This window comes from Carica papaya, chromosome 4, assembly GCF_054855325.1.
Source record: "Carica papaya isolate Zhongbai chromosome 4, ASM5485532v1, whole genome shotgun sequence".
Lineage (NCBI taxonomy): Eukaryota > Viridiplantae > Streptophyta > Magnoliopsida > Brassicales > Caricaceae > Carica > Carica papaya.
The window spans coordinates 388,436-407,923 of NC_142312.1; positions in this window are offsets into that span (position 1 = coordinate 388,436).

Sequence of the window (19,488 nt, forward strand, 5' to 3'; positions counted from 1 at the left end):
GTTTCGTAGCTGTAAGTTAGGGTAGAAATTGTGAATAAGAAAATTATCGAAATTATTTTTAAGCAATAATAATAATAATAATAAAGATCCAAAACTGCTTATGTTATTGAATGATATATGTATATGCCACAAACAATTGAAACATATACATACATATATATATATATAACCAAATTGAAAATTAAAAAAAAAAAAAAACCCCCACAAATATGCACAAAAAATTTAGATTTATCAAAACCCCTAAATGAAGTACAACAAAAAAGAAAGACAAACCAAAACTCTAGTAAAATACACTACGTTTAGGTCCAGAAGTGATGCACAACAAAAAATATAAAACATAAATCAAATTCCGATATAAAATATCAAAACCTATGATCAATAAATAATAATGATGAAAACATCAAATCAAATATAAGCAAATCAATTTAGGATAAAATTAATAGAAAACTTCAATGAACATCACTCAAATCTCAAATCCAAACATGTGCATACACACTCATACAGATACAGACAAGAAAGCACAAACAGATTATCAATCTATGAAACATAGATAGATCACAGATGAAAAATTATGTATATGTAAAATATAGATAAATAACATATCTAGTAGAAATAGGATTACAGATATATGAATCACAGTTATATCACAGATAAAAGAATACATATATATGAAGAATTGGTATATCACAGATAAAGAATTACAAATATATGAATAATAGATGTATCATAGATAAAAAATTATAGATGTACTAACCATAAATGAAAAAGATAAACAAAAAGAAGGAGAATAGGTTATACTGAGTAGGATGGAGAGAAGCACAATAGTTGAAAGGATCAGTGAAATTTCTTAAGCATAGATTGAAAATGAGTTCAACCGCCTATGTTCACAATAGTTGAAAGGATCAGTGAAATTTCTTAAGCACAGATTTAAAATGAGTTCTGTATTAAAGTTGTAAGTGAATTGGGAACAGAGGCGGTTGGTGAGTTGTTATACAATGAATTTGGTAGTTTTTGAGATATAAATAATGGGTAATAATCCTTGCTCCTAGAAACTTCCAATTATAGATTAAATCATAAATGCACTAACTAAAACAAATAAATATACTAGCAAGAGGGTATAGTGCCTTACCCAACAGCTTCTATTATGTAACGCTTTTGCCGGCTTTTGATACATGCCCCTTTGTCTCTCTCTATTCTATTTATTTTCTCTAAATAAAAATGAGTTTACATAGAAATAATTATAAGTTTATTTTACTACAGACACTATTGTGCTTTTATTTTTTGAATTCATTAACAACAAATGTTTGAATTTTAGTTAATAAGACCGTTATTTATTAGTTGACCGTTAAATTCGTTAAGTTAATTAAATTCATCAGTTTTAATAATTTGATAAGTTATTTATGTAATTTATATAAGATAATAATTATTAATTATATATATATTTTTTTAGGTAAAAAATTTAAGATTCAAATTTTCAAAAAATTGACTCTTTTGTAAATCAAACCCAAGTCATCAAATTTATCCTCTCCCCAAAAAACCCACCGACTTCAGTAAGGTTTGTGATAAACAAAGTGGATATACATTTTATGCTCCTATACATGGTATTCTCATTGGATATATAGATTTTTAATGGTGCTAGACGTGTTTACATATATATATATATATAAAGTGATGCCCATTTAAAGATTTACTATAATAAGATCTTTCTTTAATAATTTTAATATTATAATTATAATGTCAACTCGTATTAATTCATGTCTCATAGTTAATACAATTAATTCGTGGGTCAACCTAAAATTTCACATATTAACTTCATACGTTTGGATTGCCAATTTTAGAGCAAGATGCACAATTTGAATCTATTATAAATTAATTTTTAATTATGACATAATATCAGAGATGACTTGTAAATAAAAATTATTACCTCTTATCAAAAGGAAGAAAAATAAAATATACTTAAACATAATTTAGTTAAAGAAAATCTTCATATTTAAAAAATATTTTTTTTATTTAATTTTAAAAGTAAATAATATTTTTAGTTGAAAAATAAATTTTTTCCTTTTCTTTTTGAAAAATATGTATTTAAACTTTTTAGAAACAAAAATGTAATAAAAAATAATTCTTGATTTCCTCACGCGATAAAAATGATATAAACTAATAATATTGAGAAAAAAAAATAAGATAGAAATTCTACTTATGTCATAATATCAGACAAGATAATTACTTACTTTATAAACTTAGTAAACAATAAACGATCTACCTAAATATATTAATAATAAATAATTATCTATCTATCTTAAACTAAGTCATTCTCCTAATAGTTTTAAAGGAACTCTAATTGTGAATTTTATTTTTAAAAACTATACCTAATGAATCAAAAATATAAAATATTTCTCGTCATTCGCTAAATTCATATTGTATATAATAGATAATAATTTTAACAATATAATTAAAAATAATCATGCACTTAATAATAAAAACACAAAACATAAAGACAAAAATAATTAAGGTACAAAAAACACAACTATTATCCATTTCAAAAGAAATATCAGATCATCAAAGGTGTAGCATCAAACCAGCCTCGACATGAAAATTGTTTAAAAGGTCTTAAAGTCACCATATTATCTTCAACAAAACCCACAAAGTTCAATGATTTTTTTTTCCATTCGGAGCTTTCAATCCATAACCACAAAATCCTTTTATTTGGATCTATGAGCAGCACAAACTCATGGAACCATAAAAGTAAGAAGTTTCGAAGAATCATGAGTCTTTGTGTATAGAGAAAATGACAATACCATAATAAGGAAAACTAAACCATATATAAATATGTTCTTGACTTAATAAAATCAAACCTTATTTATATCTAATAAACGATAAAGATAAATAAGATAATATTTTTTAGAAGGCTAAAACTATGATGACCTAATATATGATTGTTTAGCTATTGCGAGATTAGTGATCAGCCACGTCCAAACCCTTCCTCTTGCAGATAGGGCAGGTATTATTCATCATCAGCCACGTTGTGACGCAGCTGGAATGAAACTCATGGCCGCAGTCCAATTTCCCAATTTTATTTTCTTCCTCATAGTCGTCCTGCAAGTTATGAACCAAAACATGATTTAGGTTCACTAATTAATGGATGATCATTTCGTATCTTGTAAACTAAAGCTCTTACCTGACAGATACAACATATTTCAGATTCAGGTGAAGTAGAGTGATATATCCTCAAATCCAGATTTTCGAGGATTATGGACTCGGCTAACCCATTATTGATGTATCTAATCTGAGCTTCAAGTTCAAGAAGCTCCTAGTTAATAAATCATAATTTAGTTCGAAAAAATATCACCATAATGTATATATATAGATATGACATATATACATATATATTTTGTACTTATGTATATAAAGTATGTTTTTTATAGTTAGAAAAATTTTATTATTTTCTTTTATAATTTTTGAACTGAAATAATTACAAGAAAAAGACAAGTATAATTACCTCATAGTTCATGTCGTCAACATCAAGACGCATCTCTGGACGATAATCCTCCTCATCTTCTTCATGGTCACTATTGGAAATGTAAGGAATGCCGCTCATCATTGCGAACACCTAGCATGCCATCATCCAATCCAACAATACCCATAATACAAAAATATATTATCAAAAATTGACACTCAACTTAACCTAATTATAGATGAACATTTTTGCTTCTCTCAATTTTAAACAATGTAAAATGAATATTTATATAAAAGAATAATATATACCAATATATCCTCTACATCATTTGGGGATTAAATACTAAGCAATTAAAGTTGGAAAGAATCCAAGTTCAAACTTTTCTCTTTTAAAGACTTTTATTTTGAAAGGAGTAATTTTTCCTGGGTATAAAAGCATTTCATCAAACCAACATAGAATTTGATTGGGATGACCTAAAATTTTTCTGGAATTTTACCTCCATCCACTGAGTCTCACCCCTATGAGCATGTCTAAAAACATAGCAGAGTTGTTATATCATAAATCTATAGTAATCTAATTGGTCACAGAAGAAAATTCATTTATCCTCATCTTAATGGATAAATAATGCTAATATATTTGTTGAGAGGAGTGTTAATAATATTATCACACCATACCACTCAATATATGGTTTAACATTCAGCATTGTCCAAATTATCTAATATCCAGTTCTCAACACTCAAGTCTTCAGTTTTTTCATGAAATCTCTCACCAAAATATCATATATATATATATATATATATATATATCTGTATATATATATTCTTAAGGATATATAACACAAGAGAAAAATAATATTACATATTTAAAAATATATGGAATACATAGGTGGGACATGCATGCATCAAGCAGTTGCTATATCACTTACTGGTGTTAATCCTACCACTTGATCAAATTAAAAAATTCTATACGTTTTTCTCTTACTCTTTCTGTTTTATCTTATCTACTATTTAACTTAAAGTTGCTGAGTTAGGCAAACCAAGTTAATTACCTCCAGTAGTATCCTTGTGAGATAAAGGTTTTTGGTTTCTTCCAGACACATTCTCCCAAAAAACGTTTTTCATGGAGCAAACCCACAGCAAACAATAATGTTTTTGATACATACCTCCCGAATTGCCGTTCTTCTCCTCTCAGCATCAGTCAAAAATTGGAACGGAGGTGGAAAATCAAAAACGCCAGGAGGACCTCGTATAGCTCGCATCCTCAAAGGCGGGGGAGAAGAACTTCTATTTCCATCGCTGGTTGGAGCCTCCGTACGTCTTGCAACAGCAGGAGCACCTAAAGGTATTGGACCCCGCATTCCACCTCTACGTCCCTCGGGCTGATTCACAGTATTAGTATTTCTTTCGACATCTTCTTCAGCCATGGTTGGTTGAGAGTAGTTATTTGGAGCAGGTGGTACCTCGACACTTGGACCAGATACATTTCGGGAAGAAGAAGCAGCGTTGCTAGAAATAGTTGTATTCGTATTCCCATTGGCTTTATTTGCATTTGGCGACACTTCTGCCCGGTTAGTGCTCGTACCCTCATCGGAGGGCACTGTCAGTCTCGCTTGGTTCATCTGGGTCCCTTCCTGATGTACACCAGATCCTCCATTCGTAACATGAGTGGCAGGAGAGGCAGCTGATAAGGCACCTCCCGACCAAGTTACCTCGTCACACAATTGAGAAAGTTGTAGGCTTTTTGCAAGATTTTGGGTCTCCACGATAGGCAGTTGTGCTGCCAAAGTTTCATTAGCAGGAACCTGAGGTTCTGAGATTTCATTAAGAACTTGATCGCATGGATGAACGAAATCCAGTTGATATGATAATCGGATAGGGTTGCCTACTGTTTGAGCTGATGATGCCTCAGGTACAACATCTTGTTGGTTTTCAGTTCTCAATCGAGTATTTCTCTCGAAGATATGCATTTGCCTTGCCGCACTTGAAGCTTGGTGTGGACCAAGTGCTTGCCCCAAAACCAGTGGACTTCCTGCTACCAGACGTGAGTTTAGTTGTGGAGATGAGCTTGCAGCTTGCAGGTCAACCCCAAATATAACAGTGGACGATGCTGAGTGACTAGCATTCATAAGGTGATTATTCCAGGAGCCTGTTGAATTTAACCTGCCATGATTGAGATAGGCTAGGCCATTTGAAGCAAGTTGTTCACTAGGATGATCTCCAGCTCTCTGTCCATAGGTTGAACCATCTCCTGTAAACAATTCACCTAAAACATATTCAGGTGCTCCTCTTTTGCGGGATAGACGCCCACCATCACTTGATAGAACCTCCCTAACATTATTTTCTTCTACCACATATCCTGGAATTCCAGAAGATATTACTGGTGTGCCAGAAGGGCTTATGGCGGATCCTAAGCCACCTGAATTAAATGGACGTAAGGATAGTTCTCTCCCCCAGTCATGATATCCGCTGACTCCATTACCTTCAGGAGTTTCATTCATGTCTACATCCCGAGGGAAATTGCTTGAACCAGCTCCTCGAAAAGCAAAATGCCCATTCCTCATATGATCATACTCATCTCTATTGAGCAACTGCTGAACACTGAAGTAATTCTGATTCCTTGTTGAATTAGAGGATTCCCCTATAAAGATTGGAATAGTTTCCGTATTACTACTTGCAACATTAAGAGCCACATTGTGCTGATTCGATCCACGATTGTTGACATCAATTCCATGGCCAACTTCATAGCTTCTTCTTAAGGAATTAGAACGGTTAAGTTGATTTTGCATGATGCAAAGATCGCAGTCAGTCGTAGCTCCTTCAAAAATATGGTTTCTCCACAAATCTGAAAATAAAAAACAAAACAAGTTACATTGGGATTACAATTAATTTGAGTTTGTCTTGATTTTCACTTACGAGAAATAGAAAGAAAAATATGATACGAATAAAAGATATATTTAAATAAAATTAACATTCAAGTTCCAAACCAATTATATATCAAAATCGAGTTAAATATAGTTACTCACTTATAATTGAAGCATGAGCCCACCATATAATCAAGGTGATCTCAATAATAAATTTAGCTGGATAGATATGCGATGAACAATCAATTTTTTTTTCAATGTTTGACATATAAAGTTGTGATATTTTTAGTAAAGGAAAGTGATTGCTAGACAAGTTTAGATTAAAATTATAATATAAGTGGTGTGTGTAATTGAGTGGGTTGAAAGTATCAGAGGTTAAAGAATTGAATATTCATGCATACATATGAACTACGATTTTTTTGTATGAATTACTTATAAAAGAAGGCTACTTATATACTTGTGTTGATAACTATTAGAACGAGACATATTTATACACATGGTATAGCAAAAGTTTAGATTTTGAACTGCATCTTATTAAGAGATAATAGTATCAACTATTTATTTGTACAACAATTATGTAAGGATGTGTTTATAAAAAAAAAAAAATGTTCTAGGTGGTACAGAATTATTGTATGGTGAAATTCACAACACTCAAATAATTCAGAATAACTCAAACCAGATTCTCAAAATGTAATCACTATATAAAAATGTTATGCTTATGACTAGGGTGACCATGAATGATTGATTTTTGAGTGAGCAACTTATTAATAGAAGGTACAATACATATGAACTAAGAGTTTTTCCATGAATTACTTATAAAAAAAGGCTACTTATATATTTATGTAGATAACTATTAGAATGAGACAGATTCATATACATGGTATAGTAAAAGCCTATATTTGAATTGTATTTAATTAAGAGATAATAATATGAACTATTTCTTTATATAACAATGGTATAAACACATGAAAGACCAGTTATACAATGATACTTTTATAGAAAACGAAAATATTCTAGGTGGTACAGAATTACTGTACGATGAAACTCATAATACTCAAATAATTTAGAATGACCCAAATCAAATTCTCAAATTATAATTACTTTGTGAACGTGTCATGCTTATTATGATTAGGGTGACTATGAATGATCGGTTTTTGAGTGAGCAGCTTATTAATAGAAGGTACAATAGATATATTTATCTATTGTACAAAACTTAATTTACAGAGTGTATAGTCATAAATTATTATGAAGTCATTTAGGTAGAATGTATGCATACAATGAATTTATTTTATTTTTATAAATTTTTAATTAACACACTATATGAAAACATAATAATAAAATAAGAAAAAATAAAGAAGAAAAGTAAAGATTAATATGAATGAACTTAAAAAATGTAAATAAATACCTTACAATAGTAATAATCTAATGTTAATTATAAATACCCAGTAATTATTTTAGTAAAAAGATGTTTCATAGCTGTAAATTATTAGCGTAGAAACTGAGAATAAGAAAATATTTTTATCGAAAATCAAGAGGTGCTTCTTTGACCGACCAATTTGATTTGATGTTTGCAATACATATAGTTATATACATATATATATATAAAAACCGAGCTGAAATTTTTTAAAAAAAAAAAAAAAAAAACCCCACAAATATACATAAAAAATTTAGATTTATCAAGATACCAAAATGAAGTACAACAAAAAAGAAACATAAATAAATTCTCTAGTAAAATACACAACGGGTAGGTCTAAAAGTGATGCCCCACAAAAAAATGTAAAACATAAATGAAATCCCAATATAAAATACCCAAAGCTTACGACCAATAACTAATAATGATAAAAACATCAAATCAAATATAAACAAATCGATTTAGGGTAAAATTAATAGAAAAGAACAATCAACATCACTCAGATTCCAAATTCAAACATGTATATTCACACCCACATAAATACAAATAAAAAAGTATAAATATATTATCAATTCATGAAACATAAATAGATCACAGATAAAAAATTATGTATATATAAAATATAGATAAATCACATGTTTAATAGAAATGAAATTATATATATATAAATTACAGATATATCACAGATAAAAAAATATAGATATATAAAGAATAGGTATATCACAGATAAATTATTACAAATAAATGAAGAATAAATATATCATAAATAAAAAATTATAAATGTATTAACCATAAATGAAAAAGATAAACCAAAAGAAGGAGAACAGGTTATACCAATTAGGATGAAGAGAAGCAAAATAGTTGAAATGATCAGTGAAATTTCTCAAGGACAAAGTGAAAATGAGTTCTGTATTAAAGTTGTATGTGAATTGGGAACAGAGGCAGTTGATGAGTTTTTATACAATGAATTGGATAGTTTTTAAGATATAATTAATGGGTAATAATTCTTACTCATAGAAATTTCTAATGATAAGTCAAATCATAAATGCATTAACAAAAACAAACAAATATACTAGTAAGGGAGTATAGTACCTTACCCAGTAGCCCTTATTATGTAACGCATTTGCCAGCTTTTGATACATGCCCTTTTGTCTCTCTTTATTCTATTTATTTTCTCTCCATAAAAATGAGTTTACACAGAAATAATTATAAGTTTATTTTACTGCAGACACTATTGTGTTTTTATTTTTTGAATTCATTAACAACAAATATTTGAATTTTAATTAATAAGACTGTTATTTATTAGTTGACCGTTAAATTTGTTAAATTAATTAAATTCATTATTTTTAATAATTTGATAAGTTATTTATGTAATTTATATAAGATAATAATTATTAATTATATATTTTTTTTTTTGGTAAAAAATTTAAGATTCAAATTTTTGAAAAATTGACTCTTTTGTAAATCAAACCCAAGTCATCAAATTTATCCTCTCCCCAAAAAACCCACCGACTTCAGTAAGGTTTGTGATAAACAAAGTGGATATACATTTTATGCTCCTATACATGGTATCCTCATTGGATATATAGATTTTTTAATGGTGCTAGACGTGTTTATATATATATATATATATATAAAGTGATGCCCATTTAAAGATTGACTATAATAAGATCTTTCTTTAATAATTTTAATATTATAATTATGATGTAAACTCGTATTAATTCATGTCTCATAGTTAATACAATTAACTCGTGGGTCAACCTAAAATTTCACATATTAACTTCATACGTTTGGATTGCCAATTTTAGAGTAAGATGCACAATTTGAATCTACTATAAATTAATTTTTAATTAGTATTTAATTTTATTATTAGCTTAAATTAATTTTGAAAATAACAAAACTACAATTAAAATAAAATTATGATGACGTAAATTTGTTCAAAATACATGAAAAATATTTTTCAAAAACAATAAAATTAATATTGCAAAATATAAAGTCCGTAATGATGTGTTCTTGCCTCACCAAATGCATTATGAGGTACAAAAAATTATTTTGCGACATCTAACAAAAAATTATTATATCGAATATTTCATTATGAGGTTGTAGACAAAGATAAAATGCTTTGAAAAATATGTTTTTGAAAATAGTATTTGTCACAAGTATATATACATATATATATATATATATACACACATATAAGGATATGGGCACTACAATGGTCACACTAATTTTTTAAAGAAATATTGAGGAGAAAAAGTAATATTAAAAATTATAAGGCAAAAATTCTTATTTTTCTCATGTAATAAAAATAATTCAAGTTAGTAATATTGAGAAGAAAAAAAAATAAAATAGAGACACCTAGTTATGGCATAATATCAAAATGACTTGTAAAATAACAAGTGTAAGAATTATTACCTCCAAGAAAAATAAAATATACTTAAATATAATTTAGTTACATAATATCTTTATATTCAAAGAATATTTTTATTTAATTTTAAAAATAAATAATATTTTTAGTTGAAAAAGACATATTTTTCTTAACATTTTGATATAATATATATATATATATATATATTTAAACTTTTGAGAAATAAAAGTAAAATAAAAAATAATTCCTTGACAAACAATAATATTGAGGGAAAAAAAATAGAAATATCTACTTACGGCATAATATTATACAAGACAATTATTCACTTGATAAACTTAGTAAACAATAAACGACCTACTTAAATACAATAATAATAAATAATTTTCTATCTATCCTAAATTAAGTCCTTCTCCTAATAGTTTTAAAGGAACTCTAATGGTGAATTTTATTTTTAAAAACTATACCTAATGAATCAAAAAAAATAAAATATTTCTCGTCATTCACTAAATCCATATTATAGATAATAGATAATAATTTTAACAATATAATTAAAAATAATCATGCAATTAATAATAAAAACACAAAATATAAAGATAAAAATAATTAAGGTACAAAAAACACAACTATTATCCATTGCAAAAGAAATATCAAATCATAAAAGGTGTAGCATCAAACCAGCCTTGACATAAAAATTGTTTAAAAAGTCTCAAAGTAACCACATTGCCTTCAACAAAACCCACAAAGCTCAATGATTCTGTTTCCATTTAGAGGCTTCAATCCATAACCACAAAATCTTTTTATTTGGATCCATGAGCAGCACAAACTCATAGAACCATAGAAGGAAGAAGCCCGGAAGAATCAGAAGACTTTGTGTATAATAAAAAAAGTACTATCATAATAAAAGATACCAAGTTATATATAAATGTCTTTGACATGACCATATCCGGCCTTATTTATATCCAATAAACGATAAAGAAAAATAAGATAATATTTTTTAAAAGGTCATAACTATGTATGACCTAATATATGATTGTTCAGTCATGGTGGGATTAGTGAGCGGCCACATTCAACCCCTTCCTCTTGCAGAGAGGACAGGTGTTATGTATCACCAGCCACTTTGTGATGCAGTTGGAATGAAACTCATGCCCACAGTCCAGTTTTCCAATTTCATTTCCATCCTCATAGTCGTCCTGCAAGTTATGAATCAAAACATGATTTAGTTTCATTAATTAATGGATGATTATTTCTTATTCTGTAAACCAAAGCTCTTACTTGACAGATACAGCACATTTCAGGTTTAGATGGAGTAGAGTGATATGTCCTCAAGCCCAAATTGTCGAGGATTATCGGCTCAGCTAACCCATTGTTGACATATCTAATCTGAACTTCAAGTTCAAGAAACTCCTAGTGAACAAATCATAATTTACTTCGAAAAAATATCACCATAATATATATGTATAGAGATGACATATATACGTATATATTTCGTACATACTTATATATATAAAGCATGTTTTTTTTATAGTTAAAAAAATATCTTGACTTGTGTATTACTTTCTTTTGTAATCTTTTAACTAAAACAACTACAAAAAAAGAAATGTATGATTACCTCATAGTTCATGTCTCCATGATTATCCTCCTCATCTTCATCATCGCTATTGGCAATGTAAAGAATGCCATTCATCATGCCAAACTCCTAGAATGCCATCATCCAATCCATGCAAAAGAAAACAATACCAAGAATAAAAAAAATATATATCATCTAAATTTAATACTTCAGTTTAACCTAACTATTGAGGAACATTCTTGTCTTCTCTCAATTTTAAACAACGTATAATAGATATTTATATAAATAATAATAATTTGTATCAATACATCATCTACATCATTTGAAGATGAAATACCAAGTGATTGAAATTGATAAGAATCTAGGTTCAAACTTTTCTTCTTTAGGAGACATTTTATTTTCAAAGGAGTAATTTTTATTAAAAAGCATTTCATCAAACTAACATAGAATTTGATTGGGATGACCTAAAATTTTTCTGGAATTTTACCTCCATCCACTGAGTCTCAACCCTATGAGCATGTCTAATATATTTGTTGAGAGGAGTGTTAATAATATTATCACACCATACCACTCAATATATGGTTTAACATTCAACATTGTCCAAATTATCTAATATCCAGTTCTTAACAATCAAGTCTTCAGTTTTTTCATGAAATCTCTCACCAAAATATCATATATATATATAGATGTATATATATATATTCTTAAGGGTATGTAACCAGAGAGAAAAATAATATTACATATTTAAAAATATATGGAATACATAGGTGGGACATGCAGTTGCTATATCACTTACTGGTATTTATCCTACCACTTGATCAAATTAAAAAATTCTATAAGTTTTTTGACTTACCTTTTGTGTTTTATCTTATCTACTATTTAGTTTAAAGTTGCTGAGGTAGGTAAACCAAGTTAATTACCCCCAGTAGTATCCTTGTGAGATAATAATCTTTGTAGAAAAAGAAAGAATAAGCAAAAGTTTTTGGCTTCTTCAAGACACATTCTCCAAAAAAAACATTTTAAATGAAGCAAACCCACAGTAAACAATAATGTTTTTGATACATACCCGAATTGCTATGCTTCTTCTCTCAGCATCAGTCAAAAATTGGAGTGGAGGTGGAAAATTAGAAACGTCAGGAGGACCTGGTACAGCTCGCGTCCTCAAAGGTAGGGGAGAAGAACTTCTATTTCCACCTCTGAATGGAGTCTCCGCACGTCTTGCAACAGCAGGAGCACCTGAAGGTATTGGACCCCGCATTCCACGTCTACGTCGCTCAGGCTGATTCACAGTAATAGTATTTCTTTCGACCTCTTCTTCACCACCCATGGTTGGTTGAGGGGAGTTATTTGGAGCAGGCAGTACCTCGACACTTGGACCAGATACATTTCGGAAAGAAGAATCAACGTTGCTAGGAATATTTCTATTCGTATTCCCATTGGCTCTATTTGCATTCGGCGACCCTTCTGCCCCGTCAGTGCTCGTACCTTCGTTGGAAGGCATTGTTGGTCTCGCTTGGTTCATCGGGTTCTCTTCCTGATGTACCAATCTACTTACCTCGTTACTCAATTCAGAAAGTTGTAGACTTTGTGCAAGATTTGGGATCTCTACAATAGGCAATTGTGCTGCCAAATTTGCATTGGCAAGAACCTGAGATTCTGTGATTTCATTAAGAACTTGATCAGAAGGAAGAACAAAATCCGGTTGATATAATAATCCTATAGGGTTCCCTACTGTCTGAGCTGATGATGATTCAGGCACAACATCTTGTTGGTTTTCGGTTCTCAATCGAGTATTTCTCCCGAAGACATGCATTTGCCTCGCCGCACTTGAAGCTTGGTGTGCACCAAGTGCTTGCCCGAAAACTGGTGGACCTCCTGCTTCCACACTTGAGTTTAGTTCTGGAGAAGAGCTTTCAGCTTCCACGCTAAACGCAGTTACAACAATGGACACTATTGAGTGATTAGCATTCATAAGGTGATTATTCCAGGAGCCTGTTGAATTTAACCTGCCATGATTGAGATATGCTAGGCCATTTGAAGCAAGTTGTTCACTAGGATGATCTCCAGCTCTCTCTCCATAGCTTGAACCATCTCCTGCAAACAGTTGACGGAAAACATATTCAGGTGCTCCTCTTTTGAAGGATATACGCCTACCATCACTTGATAGAACCTCCCTAACATTATTTTCTTCTACCACATATCCTGAAATTCCAGAAGAAATTACAGGTGGGCCAGAAGGATTTATAGTAGATTCTAAGCCACCCAAATTAAATGGAGATAAGGATACTCCTCTCCCCCAGTTATGATTTTCGCCAACTCCATTACCTTCAGGAGTTTCATTCATGTCTACATCCCGAGGGAGATTGCTCGAATCAGCTCCTCGAGAAGCAAAGTGCCCATTCCTCATATGATCAGAGTCATCTCTATTGAGCAACTGCTGAACGCTGAAATAGTTTTGATTCCCTGTAGAATTAGAGGAGTCTCCTACAAAGATTGGAGTAGTTTCTGCATTACGAGTTGCAGCATCACGAGCCACATTGTGCTGATTCCCTTGATTTTCCATGATGGAAAAGGTTGCAGATCTCCAACAACCAATGATCAGTAGAAGCTCCTATGGAAATATGGTTTCTTCACAAACCTGAAAATAAAAAAAGCAAGCTACATTAGGATTACAATTAGTTTAAGTTAGTCTTGAGTTCACTTGTGTGGAATAGAAAGAAAAATATGATACAAATAAGAGATATATTTAAATGAAATGAACATTCTGATTCCAAATCAAATTAAATATTTCATAATCACTCACTTAACAAGTGAGAATATAGATCTATAATTACAAAAGTGAAGATACGAAATAAAGTTAGCCTAATTATATTTCTATTTAAATTTTATGCATCAAGTAACTAAGATATAATAATAGAATAGAAACAAAATATGCTTGAACAGAATACAAGAACATTACAATCTCATTTAATAGTCTCTTAATATGTAAAATTTTTGCAATTGCATATATAATTCAAGTAAGCTTTTGTCGAAAATGAAAGAAAATAGAGAATATTGATGTACTAAGAAAAGCCTATATTCTTTAAGTAGACGATATTGATAAAACAAGAAAAAAACCTAGTGATCAAACTTTTAGATTAAAATTATAATAGATAAAGTATGTGTAATCGAGTGGGTCGAAAATATCTAGGTTAAAGAATTGGATACTTACACATATATATGAACTAAAATTTTTCCCATAAATTGCTTTTAAAAAAAATGCTACTTATACAAATGTGTCGATAACTATTGGAACGAGATATAATTATACACATGGTATGGTAAAAGTTTAGGTTTTGAACTGTATCTAATTAAGAGATAACAACAGAAGCTATTTATTTGTATAAAATTAGTGTAAACACATGAAAGACCAATTATTTAAGGATGAGAAGTATTTCTAATCGATTTTGGATGAGTTTGTAGAAAAAAAAAATATTTTGAGTGGTACTGAACTAGTGTCAATAATGAAACTCATAATACTTTCATAACTTACGATGGAAAAATCAGATTTTCAAGACGTAATCGCTGTGTGAAAGTATCATACATAAGGCTAGGATGAGCATGAGTGTTTGGTTTTCGAGTGAGCAGCTTATTAATAGAAGGTATAGATACACTGTACAAAACTTAATTTCTAGAGTCTGAGTCATAAATTATTATGAAGTCATTTGGGCAGAATGCATGCATATAATGAATTTATTCTATTTTTATAAACTTTTGATGAAAATAATATATGGAACATAATAATAAAATAAGAAAAAACTAAGGTAAGTATTTGTGAATTCACAAAAAAAAAATAAAAAAAAATAAAAGTAAAAATTAATATGAACGATTTAAATTCTTTATGATAGTAATAATCTAATGTTAATTATAAATAATCCAGTAATTATTTTAGTATTTTTATAGCTGCAAATTAGATCTATCTTGTCGGTAATCTAAAAAATTTAACCCTAAATCGATCGTCAATCATAAAATTTTGGACCGACATAGAGGCGGCTAAGTATAAAAAAACATATTACAATCATAAAACATCACCTAGAACCAAGTCTGTAATGATTACATTTCCATGAACATCAAATAAACAAAGACAGACATATAAAAAAGATGAAAATATTTGTTATAGAAAAATGAAATCTCTGATCGCAAAGCATGGTTGTATCATGTGATTATTATGGCAGTCCATGAAATTTTCAAATGTATGGATGTCAATTAGCAAGTGCAGGAAGACGCATACCCAATTTGCAAATATTCATCGAACGGAACCCATTACGATTTATCGAAAACCAGGGGTTGTTTCTTTGACTACCGAGTTTAATATGAATTTTGCAATATATATATATATATATGTATATATACATAAACCAACCTGAAATAAACGTGAACTCTGAAAAGAAAAGAAAAAAAACGATGAACCAAATTCGAAAATTTAACGTGTATTTTGGAAAGACAAAGAACGAGAACGAAACCCGAAAATTTTAACGTCTTAAACACGAAATCACAAGTAAATTTTTCTAAGTCCAAATACTTGAAATGATTTTGGTGACGACGAAGGATTTAAGAATAGGGATTGAAAAAGAAAATCAAGAGAAAAACTTTTGAACTGAGGAAACCACCATTGTTACTATCATGTTAAAAAGCAAAGCAAGGGGCGGGGAATTATAACGTTCATTCAACCATCAAGCTCTGTACAAAATAATTCAAATACGATTAGCTGACAAAAAATAATAAGAAAATCACAACACGAGTAAACTAAGATTAAAAACAAACCACACATAGATATGTATAAGTCGCCATTTAAAAATTAAAAAAAAATCAACCACTCAAATGTACGCAAAAGATTTAGATTTATCAAAACCCAAAGTAACGTACAACGAAGGGGAAAGATAAATCAAATTCCTGGTAAAAAATACAATGAACATCACTTAGATCTTAAATTCAAACATGCGTATACACACTTATATAGATACAGATAAGAAAATAAAGACATATTATCAATACATAAAACATAAATAAATCACATATAAAATACAGATATCATAGATGTAATATTATAAATATATGAATCATAAGTATATTACAGATAAAAGATTTATAGATATATAACAGATAAAAAAATACAGATGTACGTAGAATAAATATATTACAGAAAAAGGATTACAGTTACATAAAAAATAAATATATGAGATATAAAGAATTATACATATATCAACCATAAAAAACCAATAAACAAAAAGAATGAGAACAGTTTATACCAGTAGGGTGAAGAGAAGCGAAATTGTGAGAAGGATCAGTAAGATTTCTCAAGCACAGACTGAAAATGAATTCTATCACAGAGTTATATATAAATTGGAAGTAGAGGGGGTTGGTGAGATTATGCAATGAATTGGGTGGTTTTTGAGATAGAATCAATGGATAGTAATCTTGTCTCCTAAAAACTTCCAATGATAGCTCAAATCATAAATGCGCTTAAAAATAAACAAATATACTGGCAATGGGGTATAATGTCTTACCCAATAGCTCTTATTATGTAATGTATTTGCCAGTTTTTGATACATGCCCTTTGTTCTCTCTCTGCTCTACTTACTTTCTCTCTTTGAAAGTGAGTTTTTATAGAAATAATTACAATCTCACTTCACCATATGCACTATTGTGTTTTTTATTTTATTGAATTCATTAATAACACGTATTTAAATTTTAGTTAATAAGACCGTTATTTATCAATTAACTGTTAAGTTCGTTAAGATCGTTAAATTCATTATTTTTAATAATTTAATAAATTATTTGCATAACTTATATAAGATAATAATCATTAATTATATATATTTTTTCGGTAATCGAATTATTTTAAGTTTATTAATAAAATTTCGATTCTTGAGACACAGAATGATTACCATTCATTAAAGTCACTATTTAATTAGTTAATTCCATACTATTTTAATTAATTTATCCAATGCAATATATATTCATCCAAATCAAAACATATATATCACATTATTGTAGTGAAAACATAATAATTTGAATTGATGGTCGAACTTTAAAAAAAAAAAACTGAAAATTTAAATTAGATTTTTAGTCAACAATACAAATTTTCATTTAAACCTTTGAACAAACAATATATAATATGGAAATCTATGTATAATTAATTCTTAAAACACCCATTTTGCTTAATTTCTTTTTCTTTTAGACATTCAAAGTGTCATATTTTCATTCTAATGTTATGTGCAATCTGACCAAATTGAGTTTTAATTAAAAGATAAAAACTATGTTATAATTAGAAGAGGGGGGGTAAATTTAGATTATTTTGGTTAATAACCTAAACCGGAAACCAAATTTATATATGGTTATCTAAGATTAAGTACTTTTTTTTTGAAGATTTTTGCATTAAATGTGCCTAATTTAAGATAATATAATCTCAAAATACACAAATCCAATAAATGAATGAGATTTGGGTAAGTTTCTTCAGAAAAGGCATGAAATCTCCGTTCATCCCCCCCCTCAAAATTTATTGAATACTGTCTATGTAATCTCCTTAGAATAAATAAGCAGATTGTGTTTTGCAATTTGCAACTTTCTGTACTTGCTAATACTTATCCCCATTTGAAAAGTTAAAGCAAACATCATAAGAATATGTTAGTTTTATATGATGTAAGTTTTTTAAAATTCTAAAATATGTATCGTTTCTAAATGAATTACGTTTTTATTATATTTACATAATTAAAATCGAATATAACGTCGATAAATTATCTAATATACTCAGAGACAGCAACAAGATATCATAATTTAATTATTTATTATAAGTTAATAAATAATTAAAACTCTTTTATCCAATTAAATCATAGAACGAGTAAAAAAAAGACACTCAACTCGTACGATAATTGTTTAGCTCACTTCATTCAATATTTTTATAACCAAGTATATTTCCTCTTAGATATCATTTTTAATGTAAAAGGATAAAATTTCTTGGGACTGAAGTGACGAATGATTTCGTCCTATTACCATCTTTATCTATGAAATCGTCTTTTGTCGACGCTTATAATATTAATAAACTTGGTAACTTATTGTAGTTCGTTTTAGGAAACCATAGCATTCATCAACTATAATTTTCACGTCAAAAACTATGAAGTGATTACTTGAAAAAAATCTAGTTATCTTTTTCGATCAAAATATAATAGACTTGCACAAATTTATATTATATTTTATTATCATTCTTTTTAAAAAAAATTTAAAAAAAAAATTATATCAAATTTTTAACTATTGTAATTACTTTAACTAAATGAACTTAACTGCTACAAAATATATTTTTTTGATTCAAAAACGTAATAGACTTGTTGAAATCTAGTCCAACTTAATCATTTTAATCACGACAAATCACTAGTGAATCAAACTCTCAGTTAAAATAAATTAAACATTATAACTCGATACATTATCAGTACAAACTCATGATCTTTAAATAAAACACAAATACTTTAACTATTAAACTATTTTGTCGTTGGTATATTTCATTATCACGCTAAACTTATTCATATTTTAACCAACTTAATCGTAGTATAAGTATCGATATAACATTTTAGATTTCAATAGATTTATCAATATCAACAGGCACTTCAAATTTAAAATTTAGAAAATTTGCACAATAAGAAAGTAATCCCTTATTATTATAATCAATAAATTTTTCAGATAAGCATTAAAAATTAGCAAATATTGAGAAATGCATATCCATCAAATGGGTATCAAAACAAAGCCTCTTGATTCTAAGGAGATTTTATATTTATGAGGAGCATCCACAAATTTT